The sequence below is a fragment of the Geotrypetes seraphini genome, chromosome 2, assembly GCF_902459505.1.
Source record: "Geotrypetes seraphini chromosome 2, aGeoSer1.1, whole genome shotgun sequence".
NCBI classification, from domain to species: Eukaryota; Metazoa; Chordata; class Amphibia; order Gymnophiona; family Dermophiidae; genus Geotrypetes; species Geotrypetes seraphini.
This window is the reverse complement of record NC_047085.1, coordinates 80,685,133-80,698,157: the sequence shown is the minus strand read 5'-3', so window position 1 is coordinate 80,698,157 and position 13,025 is coordinate 80,685,133. Positions and strand designations below refer to the sequence as shown.

Sequence of the window (13,025 nt, the reverse complement as noted above, 5' to 3'; positions counted from 1 at the left end):
AAGACCAATCTGCAGCCTTACAAATGTCCACTGGAGGCATAAGCGAAGACACAGTCCAAGAAGCTGCCTAACCCCTAGTGGAATGAGCCCTGAGAAACTCCGGAACAGGCTTTATTCAGAAGAAGAGAAGCGGAAGCAATAGTCTCCTTGATCTAGCGCGCAATAGTAGCCTTAGAAGCGCCAGCCCCCCTATGAGGACCCGTCAGAAGGACAAAGAGATGATCTGATTTCCTGATCTCCTGGGTCCGCTGCACATAAGAGCGAAGGACCCGACCGACATCCAACTTGCGCTGCTGTCTTTGCTCAGAAGAGCCATCCCAACTACCCAACACCGGAAGGACTACAGATTGATTGACATGAAAAGGAGACAACCCCCTCCCTAGAAAACTCCAAGAAGGGAGCCCTACAAGAGAAAGCCTGCAGCTCAGAAATATGTCTAACTGAAGTAATGGCCACCAAAAAGACCGCCTTCAGACGAAGGTCCTTCAAAGAGCAGCCACCCAACGGTTCAAAAGGCGGGCGCACCAGAATGGACAGAACCAGATGGAGATCCCAAGATGGAACAGAGGACCGCACATGAGGCCTGAGCTATTTGGCTGCCTGCAAGAATCGGATCACAGCAGGAATGGCAGTCAAACGCTGACCTTTCACTAACCCCTGAAAGGCTGACAATGCCACAAGCTGAACCCGGAGAGAAGACCAAACCAATCCCCTAGCCAGGCCATCCTGCAAGAACTCTACGATGTGAGGCAGGGAAGTACAAAAAGGGACCACTCCACGCGCATCACACCAGTCCGTAAACAGACACCCAACTCTACATAAGCCCGAGAGGTAGAAAGCCTCCAGGACCCCAAAAGAGTTGAGATTACTTTATCTGAAAACCCCTTCATACCTAGGTGACCCCCTCTCAAGAGCCAAGCCGTAAGACAGAAGGTATACGGATCAAACATTGGAATGGGACCCTGCGTCAGAAGGTCATCCAAGAGAGGTAGAAGAAGACGATCTACCACCAGGTGCCGTACCAGATCCGCGTACCACAGACGTCGAGGCCAATCCGGAGCCACCAGAACCACCAGACCCAGATAGCGAAAGATGCGAAGAACTCTGCCCCCTAATGGCCACGGAGAGAACACATACAACAGCCCCTCCACTGGCCATGGTTGAACCAGAGCATCCTGGCCCTCAGCCCGACCCTCTCTGCGACGACTGAAGAAGCAGGGCAGTTTGGCGTTGCCACTTGTGGCCATCAGGTCCAGTAAGGGCTGACCCCAAGACTGCACTATCAACTGAAAAGCCACGGGACGTAGACACCACTCTCTGGGATCTAAGATATGATGACTGAAGAAGTCTGCCTCAACATTCTCCACCCCAGCTATGTGGGAAGCCGAGATGTCCTGAAGATACGACTCCGCCCAAAGCATGAGCAGAGCCGCTTCCTGCGCTACCTAAGTGCTCTTGGTGCCTCCCTGATGACTTGACGTAAGCCACCACCGTGGCATTGTCCAACAGAACTCCGACTGACTTGCCCGACAAGAGGGAGTGGAAAGCAAGCAGCGCCCCCCCCAGAAATCATATGGGATCCCCAACTGCCTAAAAATAGGCTCTGCCCAAAGAAAAACACCCCCGGGGTCCCCAGGGACTCCCTGCCCCAGCAGGGGTCCCTAATGAAACCTGCCCCTGTGATTACAATACATTGGTGAGGTTAACTGTGGTTGCAGACAAAATGGAGGGGACTGTCTGTTAAAATGGCAAAGATTCTGCCAAAAATAACCCCTTCAGGGGCTGTAGCAGTTGGGAAGCTTGAACTGTCACAGCCGTTAAAGCAGGCAAGCCGGCAACAGATGATAGAAAAATCAGCTGAGAGGGAATCCTTTTACTCCTACCGTCGGCGGTTTGAGGAATCCCTCCAGAGGCAGTGAGAGAAGACCAGGTTGCCTCACTGCCTCCAGTCGACTCGCGAGGCACTAAAACCGGGGAGCTCTGGATGCCTGCAGCCGCTACTGACAGAGCTCCAAGACCGCACCGGCTCAAACATGCCTGGATTAAATTGTGTACCTCTCGGTAGGCGATCCAAAATGGCTGCATGCTAGACTGGCCCGCTTATCTCTCCTGTGGAGCCGGCTAATTTCTTGTTTCTTTCTAACACCGCGATTGTTTTTCGCTGTGTTTTCTTCCTCACATAATGCAGCACACTAAAAGGAAGGGTCTTCTGAGGTCAGTTCCCTTGCAGCTCAGAATCTCCATGCCGGTGCAACAACAAACCCTTGAGAGGTTCCTGAGCCAGTTTTCAACCCTGCCTCGCGGAGAAGAGGGCCCTGCTGTAGGTTTGGACGATGGAGTGTCCAGCCTCTTGGGGCATGAGATATCGCTGTCCCCTCTGCACTCTAGCACACCGCCGTGTCCGATGTCAGCATGGGTTGCCCTGGCAGGGGCTCTAGGAGCGGAAGTCGCTGATCTGGAGCTCAGCCTGGAGGGAGAAGCACCCGTAGTGAAGACAACTGAGCAAACAGCTTTGGGACTCGCAGCGAGTGTTCCGCTGCCTTCGGCCCCTTCAGTGGTAACTCTGGAGACCATTTGGCAGGTTCTACAGAGGCTCGACGACAAGCTAATTGAATCGACACAAGAGGTACTTAGCCTTTCAAGGAAAGTAGATAATTTGTCACAAATTATAGAATTAACCAAACATGATTCTGCTGAACAATTAACATCTGTTAAAGTTGAATTAAAAGATTTAAAAGATATAACAACAACCCTGGTCAGAGACAAAATTTATGTTCATTCTAAATTGGAACAATTTGAGAACTTTAATAGGAGACTAAATTTACGGGTATTACATTTCCCAAAATCACCAGCTTTAAATGCCTATGACTATTTCAAAAAAAATACTTATTGGAGATTCTTAAAATTCCTCCTTTTAATAAAATATATTATATTCCTACTAGCCCGACTAAGACTGATGAAGAAGGAAATTTGTTGGTACAAAAAGACTTGACTGCAATTTTAGAGAGAACCCTTTCCGATGTAAAGGAAAGGGGGACCCTTCTAGTCTCCTTTGTATTTAAACAGGATTTAAATCATATAATGAAACTCTACTTTCGGAATTTCTATCAATATTTTTCTGGACAAAGAATCTGGATTTATCCGGATGTATCCAAGATAACACAGGATCGCAGAAAAGATTTTCTTTCTATGTGTAAGGAAACAAAAGAACTGGGGGCATCCTATTTGTTGGCATACCCCTGCAAATGTTTGGCTCTTTACCTTGGGACTAAGTACACTTTCTTTTTACCATCACAATTGAGAGCCTTCTTGGACCTTAAAAAGTTCTCTGGAGATAAGATGTGATCACCTGGACTTAGAATTATGGGGTTGTTAAGCATAGTTAGCTTTCTGCTAAATTAATTAGTTTACCTTTATTTTCTCCATGAATTTAATGGATCTTCTTCCTAATTTGTGGTCTAAGAAAGACAATGAGTAGTATACCACTAAAGATGTGTTTCTTTTTTTTATATATATTTTATGTTCTGTATTTCTGTAACTTGTGATATATTATAAATTAATAAAAAGATTAATGATAAAAAAAATAAAAAATTGTGTACCTCACCCTCTGAGAGGTGCACAATTGCTCCATACATGACCTAGCTGAAATTTAAAGTGCTGGTTAGTAGAAAAATATTGTAAAATACAGTAAATTGATAGGGAAGCAACCCTGCAGACCGGCACTACCTCAGGATTTTGTTTTTCAGGACAGACTCCACAGACTCTTGAAGCAATATGCTTTACTTGATTTAGGGAGCAAGGCTTACTGCTGAGGCTCCTCTAAAAAAATGTGGGGAGGGACCCCGTTCGAGACCCGCCGGGTTTGACACCCCCGAGGTCAGACGGACCCCCAAACAGGGCCCACTCAAGCTCTGTCCGGCCAAAAACGGGGTCTAGCAGACCATAAATAAATTCCAACAGCCCTTCAAAGGGAGATGGGCACAGCTCACTCACATCTGAAATAGGCTGATAGGAATAGGGGAAGGTATCCTTTATGTACTATTCCACAGTTTTGTTTCAGTCTTCACCTGCTGGTCATGATTAACCTCTATTGGTCTGGAGGGTGCTAAAGAAACAGCTCTTCAGCTTCAGGAAAAGTTTTGAGAAAGTTCACAGTGCATATGTGTGTCTTTCCATCTACCACTGTAGCACAATACCTTCCAATCCAATCCAATCCTTATATATCGGGTCATTCCCAAATGGGACTCGAACCGGTTAATAAAGTTAGCTCAAAAGTACATAGGAAAATAATAATTGGACAAGAAGAACATATGCTACCCAATCAAAATTTCTACCAACTACAATATAACTCCAAAAGAGAGGGAGGATACATGAGGATACTTATCCTGATCTCCTTGGAGAACATGTGCTGCAGGTAAGTGTTTTCTATGAGAACAAGCAGAACGCTAATACTCTCATATGTAGGACTCCCTAGCTGCAGGCTGCCTTCAGCAAAAAAGGCTCTACTACAAGTAAGGCTCAAGAACAAAGTAACCACCATTATAATTTTTTTGAAAAAGCATCCTGAAACAGAATGGGCTTAGGGGAGTGGAGTTGGATTCTGAACTCCATATAAATTCTGGAGAACTGTCTAGCCAAACCAGCTGTTGCATTGGAAGCCCAGTTCCAAACAATAATGAGACATGACCCTCTAGAGCACAGGTGTCAAAGTCGGTCCTCGAGGGCCGGAATCCAGTCGGGTTTTCAGGATTTCTCCAATGAATATGCATGAGATCTATGTGCATGCACTGCTTTCAATGCATATTCATTGGGGAAATCCTGAAAACCCGACTGGATTACGGCCCTCGAGGAGGGACTTTGACACCCCTGCTCTAGAGCATAGCCTCCAAATCTTTTTTGTGGCTGTGATCCCAGCTTCAACTTAATAAAGCTTTGTGACATCCCCAATCCACCCTCCAAAAAGGTGCAGAATGATGATGCATCTATGGAGAACTCATCTAAGCTGTGACCCCAAAAGCAGGTCCTGTGACTCCATTTGGGGTCCCAACTCACAGTCTGGGAAGCTCTGCTTTAAATTCACTCCAACCTAGGTATAAGTGAAGGAAATGCAGTCTGTTAGCCAATTTGAAAAACTATGCTTGCCAATAGCAGCCCCCATCCTTTTGGGGTCAAAAGTGACAAAAAGCTGTGTGGAGTTTCTATAGGCTTTAGTCAGATCCAGATAGAAGGTTAAGCTCTCTTCAGTCCAAGTGTGAATTACACTTTTGTGGACATGAGATTTTGGAAAAAAAAAATGCTGGTAGAGTTGGAGTTCTGACACTACCTTCAAGCATAGGATAAGTGTGGAGGACCACTTTATTGCTGAAAAACTTTGTGTAAGTTAAATCCACTACTAATGCCTGGAGCTCAATGTCCCTGCAAGCTAAAGTGTCTGCCACCAAAAACTGGATCTTCCAGGTCAGGTATTTCAGGTGACAATTACCTATATGTTCAAAAAGCAGTTACTTACCATAACAGGCATTATCCAGGAACAGCAGGCAGATATTCTCACATGTGGGTGATGTCATCCACGGAGCCCCAATGCGGACAGTTGCAAAAGCGCTATTCCTTTAAGAACTTTAGAAAGTTTGCGACTGACAGCACCGCGCATGCACGAGTGCCTTCCCGCCCGACATAGGCGCGCATCTCCTCAGTTAAGATAGCCAGCTAAGAAGCCAAACAAGAAACCAACCAGGGGAGGTGGGTGGGTTGTGAGAATATCTGCCTGCAGTCCCTGGATAACAACTGTGCTTTATCCCAGGACAAGCAGGCAGCATATTCTCCAAGCTAATCAGAATGGGATTATGGGAGTGTTGGTGTTTAGGAAAATAAATTTTGTAATACTGCTTGGCCAAAGTGGCCATCCCGTCTGGAAAAAGATTCCAGACAGTAATGCGATATGAATGTGTGAACTGAGGACCAAGTAGCAGCTTTGCATATTTCATCAATAGGAGTAGATCTAAGGAAAGCTACTGAAGCTGCCATGGACTTTATGGGCTGTGACTTGACTTTCCAATTGCAGCCCAGCCTGAGCATATCAAAAAGAGATGCAAGCAGCCAACCAGTTGGAAACTGTCCCCTTGGAAACCGGGTGCCCCATCTTGTTGGATCAAAGGAGACAAAAAGTTGTGGAGAAGATCTATGTGATTTAGTCCTTTGAACTGCAAACGTGCTTTGGCCTACTATTTGCAGAGTATGAAGAGCTGTTTCCCTAGGATGAGAATGAGGTTTGGGAAAGAACACTGGGATAACAACCGATTGATTGAGATGAAATTCTGTAACAACTTTGGCTAAGAATTTTGGATGGGTGCAGAATACCACCTTGTCATGATTGAATACTGTAAATGGTGGTTCTGTTACCAAAGCTTGAAGTTCACTGACTCTGTGAGCAGACGTGAGAGAAATGAGGAAGACTACTTTCAAAATGAGAAATTTAAGATGAGCCATAGACATTGGTTCAAATGGAGGCTTCATGAGTTTAGCAAGTACAACATTAAGATCCCATACCACAGGAGGTGGTTTGAGAGGTAGTTGAACATTGAATAGACCTTTCATAAATTTGGAAACCACAGGGTGAGTAGATAGAGGTTTTCCATCTAATGGTCGATGAAAAGCAGCAATTGCACTGAGATGGACTAACAGAAATAGATAATCCAGAACTGAAGACAAGGGAAGTAGACTGAGGCTCCTGGTGATGAAGATCGCAACAAGCAGAAAACCTAGTCCATTTCTGAGTGTAACATTGTCTGGTGGCAGGTTTTCTGGAAGGATCTAAAATGTCTCTGACAGATTGAGAAAACTGAAGGTGTGAAGTTATGCTGAGAGGAACCAGGCTGTAAGAAGTAGAGACTGCAGGTTGGGATGAAGAAGAGAACCATGACTCTGTATAACTAGAGATGGAAATTAGAGACTGACAAGATGGCTGTTACCCTCAGCTAGCTGCGGGTAACCCGCCAAAACGGTGTGGAAAAAAAACTGTGTTCACCGTGGCCAAGGCCATTCACTGCCCCATGGAGCGGTGAATGGCCTTGTCCCCGCAGTTAAGGGAGGGAACACGCGCGGTCACCTATAGCAGTGTGGCTGCTGTAAAGGTCACCTCTGACGCAACCAAAGTTGCATCAGAGACGACCTTTCTGGCAGCCATATGCAACTTCAACGCTCCAGCTGCTTGTAGGAAAGCAATTTAAAGAAATCGCCGGCCACGAAGGTAAGGGGCAGGGAGGTTTGCGGGCACAGTTGTGCGCTACAAGCAGGAAACACTCTTTCTGCCTGTCGGACCGGAGTCTGTTGTCCAAGGGACAGGGCTCGGGTGCATGGCGGAAACGGCTAAGAGGTGTTCTCGCTGCAGGGGGGAGCGAAAGCACCACAAAGGTAAGGGGCAGGGAGAAAGGGAAGAAAGGTGGGGTGGAAGGGAAGGGAAATGAGGAAGACAGAGTAGGAAGAAGACGCTCAAAGGACATGGGGAACAGGGAGTGGGGAGAAGACGCTGAAGGGACGTGGGGAACAGGGAGTAGGGAGAAGATGCTGAAGGGAAATGGGGCAGAGAGAGTGGGGAGAAGATGCTGAAGGGAAATGGGGCAGAGAGAATGGGGAGAAGACGCTGAAGGGAAATGGGGAACAGAGAGTGTGGAGAAGATGCTGAATGGAAATGGGGCAGAGAGAGTGGGGAGAAGATGCTGAAGGGAAATGGGGAACAGACATTGGGGAGAAGACGCTGAAGGGAAATGGGGAAGAGAGAGTGGGGAGAAGACGCTAAAGGGAAATGGGGAACAGAGTGGGGGAGAATATGCTGGCAGGGAAGAAGACAGAGATGCCAGACTGTGGAGGGAGCGGAGGGAAGAAGAGGGTGCCAGACCAATTTGGGGGGGAAGGGAGAGGCACAGTAACAGAGCAAATGGAAGACGCAGAGAGAAGAGAGACAGTGGATGGAAGGAATTGAATGAGAAGATGAGGAAAGCAGAAATCAGACAACAAAGGTAGAAAAAAAAATTCTATTTATTTTTCTTTTTTTGCTTTAGGATAAAGTAATATATTAGTTGTGTTGATAAAAATTTATAAACAAAACCCTGCCAGCTCAACATCTCTTTCTCTAGTTCAGCAGCCAGAACTTTGATTTATAAGGAAGGAATAAGCTAAATATTGCAGTACTGAGGCTTGTATGGATGCTGCGGGGATGGGGCAGTGAAGGGGACAGCAGGGCGGAGACGGGGCGGTGAAGGGGATGGTGGTCCGGGGACGGGGCAGTGACGGGGACAGATTTTTTTCCCCGTGTCATTCTCTAATGGAAATATTGGTATTAGAGGTTCCCTGCTGTTGAGTTGAAGTAAAAGGTTGTCTAGGCCACCGAGGAGCTATCAGAATCATGGTGGCAGATTCCTGTTTGAGTTTGACAAGTGTCTTGAGAATAAGTGGAAATGGAGGGCACGCATAGAGGAATTTGTTTGTCTATTCCAGGAGAAAAGCATCTGCCTCCAGGTGATGAGGAAAGTAGAGTCTGGAACAGAACTAGGGCAGTTTGTTGTTGTGGGGAGACGCAAAAAGGTCTATTTGAAGAGTTCTCCATTGAGAAAAAATCTGATGGAGAGTTGGTGAATTGAGCATCCATTTGTGGGCTGCACAATGCGGTTTAATTTGTCTGCCAATGAATTTTTCTCTCCTTGAATATAGACAGCTTTGAGAAAAATGTTGTGAGGGATTGGTAATGCTGATTTTCCACCCTAAATCTGAGAAAATTACGAGAGGCTGAGTGAATGGGAATGTGAGTGTATGCCTCCTTCAGATCCAGAGAGCATAACCAATCATGATCCAGAAGGGGATTCAAGGACGCCAGAGTCAGCATCCAAAATTTTTCTTTGATGAAAAATTTGTTGAGAGCTCTGAGGTCCAATATCGGCCGAAGACCCCCATCTTCTTAGGAACAAGGAAATACCACGAATAAAACCCTGTGTTCTGCTGATCGAAAGGAACTTTCATGATGACATTGATAATGAACAGAGCTTCAACTTCCTGGAGAAGAAGGGAGGACTGAAGAGGGATGGAAGGAAACTCTCTTGGAGGATGATCTGGAGGAATGTGAAGGAAATGAAGAGAATATCCTTCTCAAATGATACTGAGAACCCAGAGATCAGAGGTGATCAGTTGCCATCGATGATAGTAGTGAAGCAGACGACCTCTGATAGGAAGAGGGAGAGATAGAGATAGAGATATTTTGATTGAAATTATGCTCTCCAGGAGATGGTCAAAAAGGCTGATTTGACTTGGGAGCAGCAGGGGTCCGAGATTTCTGAGAAAATTGCTGGCGTTACTTTTTCTGCTGTGATCTAGACTAGAGAGTTGCGTGGGGACAGAAATCCCGCCCGTCCCCACCAGTATCCCACCTGTTCCCAGCCATCCCCGCCAGAATCTCTTCCATCTCCACCCGATCCCGTGAGGAATCCACGCCCGTCCCCCCATAAAAGTTATCTGTCCCCATATAAAGCAGCAATTACTTCTGACAGTTTTGATTTTTTTTTAGTCTTAGTTTATTTAAACCAACAATAAAATACAATATAAACAAATAACAGTGAACAGAAATAAGAGATGCATACATCACTGGAAATAATTAGAATAGACATTAGGTCATGTGATTGTAGGATTGATCATTTCTTGTTAAAAGAAATAAATGAGTTGGATGTTTTGGCAATATAAAGCTAATATCTGTCGAGCAAACAAATCTGGTTCCACCATCTGGCATAGGTAACTTCTGAGAGGTCCTTCCAAGATCCACAAATGGTTTTTAATGCAGCAATGAGTAAAGAATCATACAATACAGCATCAAAATCATTTAAAGCAGAATTGAGGGAGGCGATTTTCAGGATAATGGTGCATAAAAAAAATGTGCCAAAACTGAACTTTAAACCCCATAACAAACTCAGCAAGTACTTCATTTTATATTAAACACAATTGGTGGAATAACCATGAGAGGGGGCTGGGCCTCCCACTTTGAGCTTAGCCCCAATTAAAATGAGCCTCTTCCTTGCTGTAGTCGGTGGGATATTTTGTTTTTCCATCATCTTGGTCACAGTTTCTGCTTTTGTCTATCTTCTACTAATTCTCTTTCCAGGCTTTGGGAACCCTGGTTCCATCCATGTGGGAGTCCTGTGAGCCTGGGGGGATTCCCGTGGGAGTCCCATAGACCTAGGGGTGATCCCTGCAGACCTAAGGGGGATCGCTGTGGGATCTCAAAGCTGTCTATATTCAAGGAGAGAAAAATTCACTGTGGGAGTCCCGCAGACCTAAAGGGGATCCCCGTGGAAGTCCCGCAGGACCCATGAGATTCCCGCAATCCCCATTCCCATGCAGATCTCTAGTCTAGACAGAGGAGCAGACTTTGGGGTATAATGCCTCTGGAACGAGGAAGATAGTTTGTAAGCTTTGGAGGCAGAAGATTTAGATTTAGGCCTGAACAAGAAATTAAAAGACTTTTCATGCTCGGAAAACTTTTTAGTTAAATTTTCAATCATGTCCGCAAAAAGTTCATCCCCCAAGCAAAGGATATTAGCCAACCGGTCTTGAAGGTTAGGATCCATATCTGCTACTCTTAGCCATGCAAGTCTTCTCATGGCCACGGAAATTGTTGAGACTCTAGACGACAACTCAAAAGTATCATAGGAGGACTGCACCAGATGCTGCCGGAGCTGTGTGAGAGAGTGAAACATATGCTTAAAATCTGACTTTCAATGTGATGGCAGATATTTGAAGTAAGTTGGAATTGTCTTAATCCAGTATTTCAAATAGCAAGTGAAATAAAAGTTGTAGTTGATGACTCTATTGGCCAGCATGGCATTCTGGCATAGATGTCTACCAAACTTGTCCACTGATCTACTCTCACGCCCTGGAGGTACAGTGGCAAAGACCTTGGAAGGGGCAGATTTCTTTAGAGTGAACTCCACTACAAGAGACTGGTGAGAAAGCTGAGGCTTGTCGAAACCAGGGATAGGGATAATCCTATATTGAGAGTCCAGCTTTCTAGGAGTTGCTGGTACAGAATAAGGGAAGTCCCAATTCTTATGAAGAGTCTCATTTAGGATACCATGCAGAGGAAGTTTGAGTAACTTCTTAGGAGGATGCTTGATATCTAAGGTTTCCATATACTTCTTTGAATACTGGGAATCAGCCAAAAACTTTATTTCAAGGTCCTTACTCATCTGCCTGATGAAGCAGGTAAACGAGACTGGCTCAGAAGGTGAAGGTTCTTGATGAGAAGTGAGGCGAGATGAATGCTCTGATTGGGAACCATAAGCTTCCATAGAAGATGGAGAGGCTTCTCAAATCTGGAATCATTTACCACTTTACCTTAGAGAAGAATCTACCCTGGAGAAATTCAAGGGTTCACTCAAATGTTATCTTTACACAGACGTTTTTGAAAGATAACAAATACTTAGGTAGCCAAGTCACTCTTATCTCTCATAGTTCAGGCATATTTTAAACAGCAATTACTTCCAGGTAATTGCTTACCCCTTCCTGTTGTTTTTTCATTTTTTTGTGCTTTCCTATCTAAGTTGTAGTTCTCCCCCATATCCTCCCCAAAGTACGTTATGAGTAATGTCTTTTGTTTTATGTCTCAAAGATTATTTCAATTCTGCTGTAAATCGCTTTGAAATTATTTTGTAAGCATTTTTATCAAATTTTAATAAAACCTGAAACCTCATGTATGAATTGAAGATGGAGATCCAAATCTTCGGGAATAAAGGAAGAACAGTACCTTCGTTTTGGATGGTATTGAGCCGAAGAAGCAGGTGATACAGATCGCTTACGCTTGTCCGAGCGTGCAGGAGAAAGATGCTTGGATTTAGTAGAATGTTTGCCAGATTTGGAAGATGGAGGGCTTCTTATGCATACACTCCGAGGAAGTTGATCGGTACCTGAAAGAGTGATGCTTCGGTGAAGGAGACCGATGCTTTGAGGAAAGCCTCTTCAATGAAGGAGACCGATGCTTTGAGGAGCGACGCTTCGGTGAAGGAGACCGATGCTTTGAGGAGCGACGCTTTGGTGAAGGAGACAGATGATTCAAAGACCAGTGTTGAGAAGCATGGCTCGATGACAATGATCGGTGCCGTCGAGGCAGTACTGATGAGGCAGCAGTGGTTGGTACCTGCATCTCACATGGAGCAATGCGCAGGCTGGGCCGGTACTGGAGGAGCTAACAAGGAGGTGAGCATCTGGAACATGTCCCCAAACTCCAACTTAAAGAGAGCATCGAGCCTCGGGTGTCAGTATCCCTGGTGTCACCCGAGGCTTGGGTGTCAGTATCCCTGGTGCCGCAGCTCACTCCAGAGAGGAAGACATCGATGAAGATACACCCCTCAAGGTTGAAGTGACCTGCATCAATGGTCTCTGTTTGGCCAGTATGACTTGACTCTGTACCTTTGTGGCCTGATACACTTTCTGGGAAGCTGGCGACTTCTTAGCTGGCTTACCTGATAGAGCTATAGACTGTGACACCGACATGGAAGCAGGTACCTCTGACGATGGTGATGCCTTAGATGTCAAGGGCTTGGACAGTGTCAAAGGTACCTGTGACGCATCCAAGGTACCAAAGAGTTATTTCTGCTGAAGACAACAATTTTTGATGGAACGCTTCAGAAATGTTGAGCAGCATGAACAAGACTCAACGCAGTTGTCTGGGCCCAGGCACTGGACACACCACATGGGGATCATTAAGAGAAATAGTGCGCTGGCACCTGCCACACTTTTTAAAGCCAATTGACGTGTGGGACATGGGAGGGAAAACTGCCTTAGTCTAATCAAAATAGAAGGGCGGAGGCAAAGGCCCCACCGTGTAAAAACGGCTAAGAAAAAGAAAAGAAAAAGTTCTTTTTAAAAAAAATTATTTTATATAAGGAAGAAAAAGAAAACACCCCGATGGAATGAAAGAAAAAAAAAAAAAATCAAATTTTTTGCAAGCGGGAAGGCAAAAAGAAACGCAGAACGTTCTCTACATGACT

At 45.4% G+C, this 13,025-nt stretch overlaps 1 protein-coding gene across 2 annotated transcripts in view; it reads right to left on the bottom strand.

The window, feature by feature from the left end:
* The window catches only part of C2H8orf88 (chromosome 2 C8orf88 homolog), a 105,483-nt gene that overhangs the window by 41,055 nt on the left and 51,403 nt on the right, over positions 1 to 13,025 (bottom strand). The gene's annotated exons all lie outside the window — the stretch shown is intronic.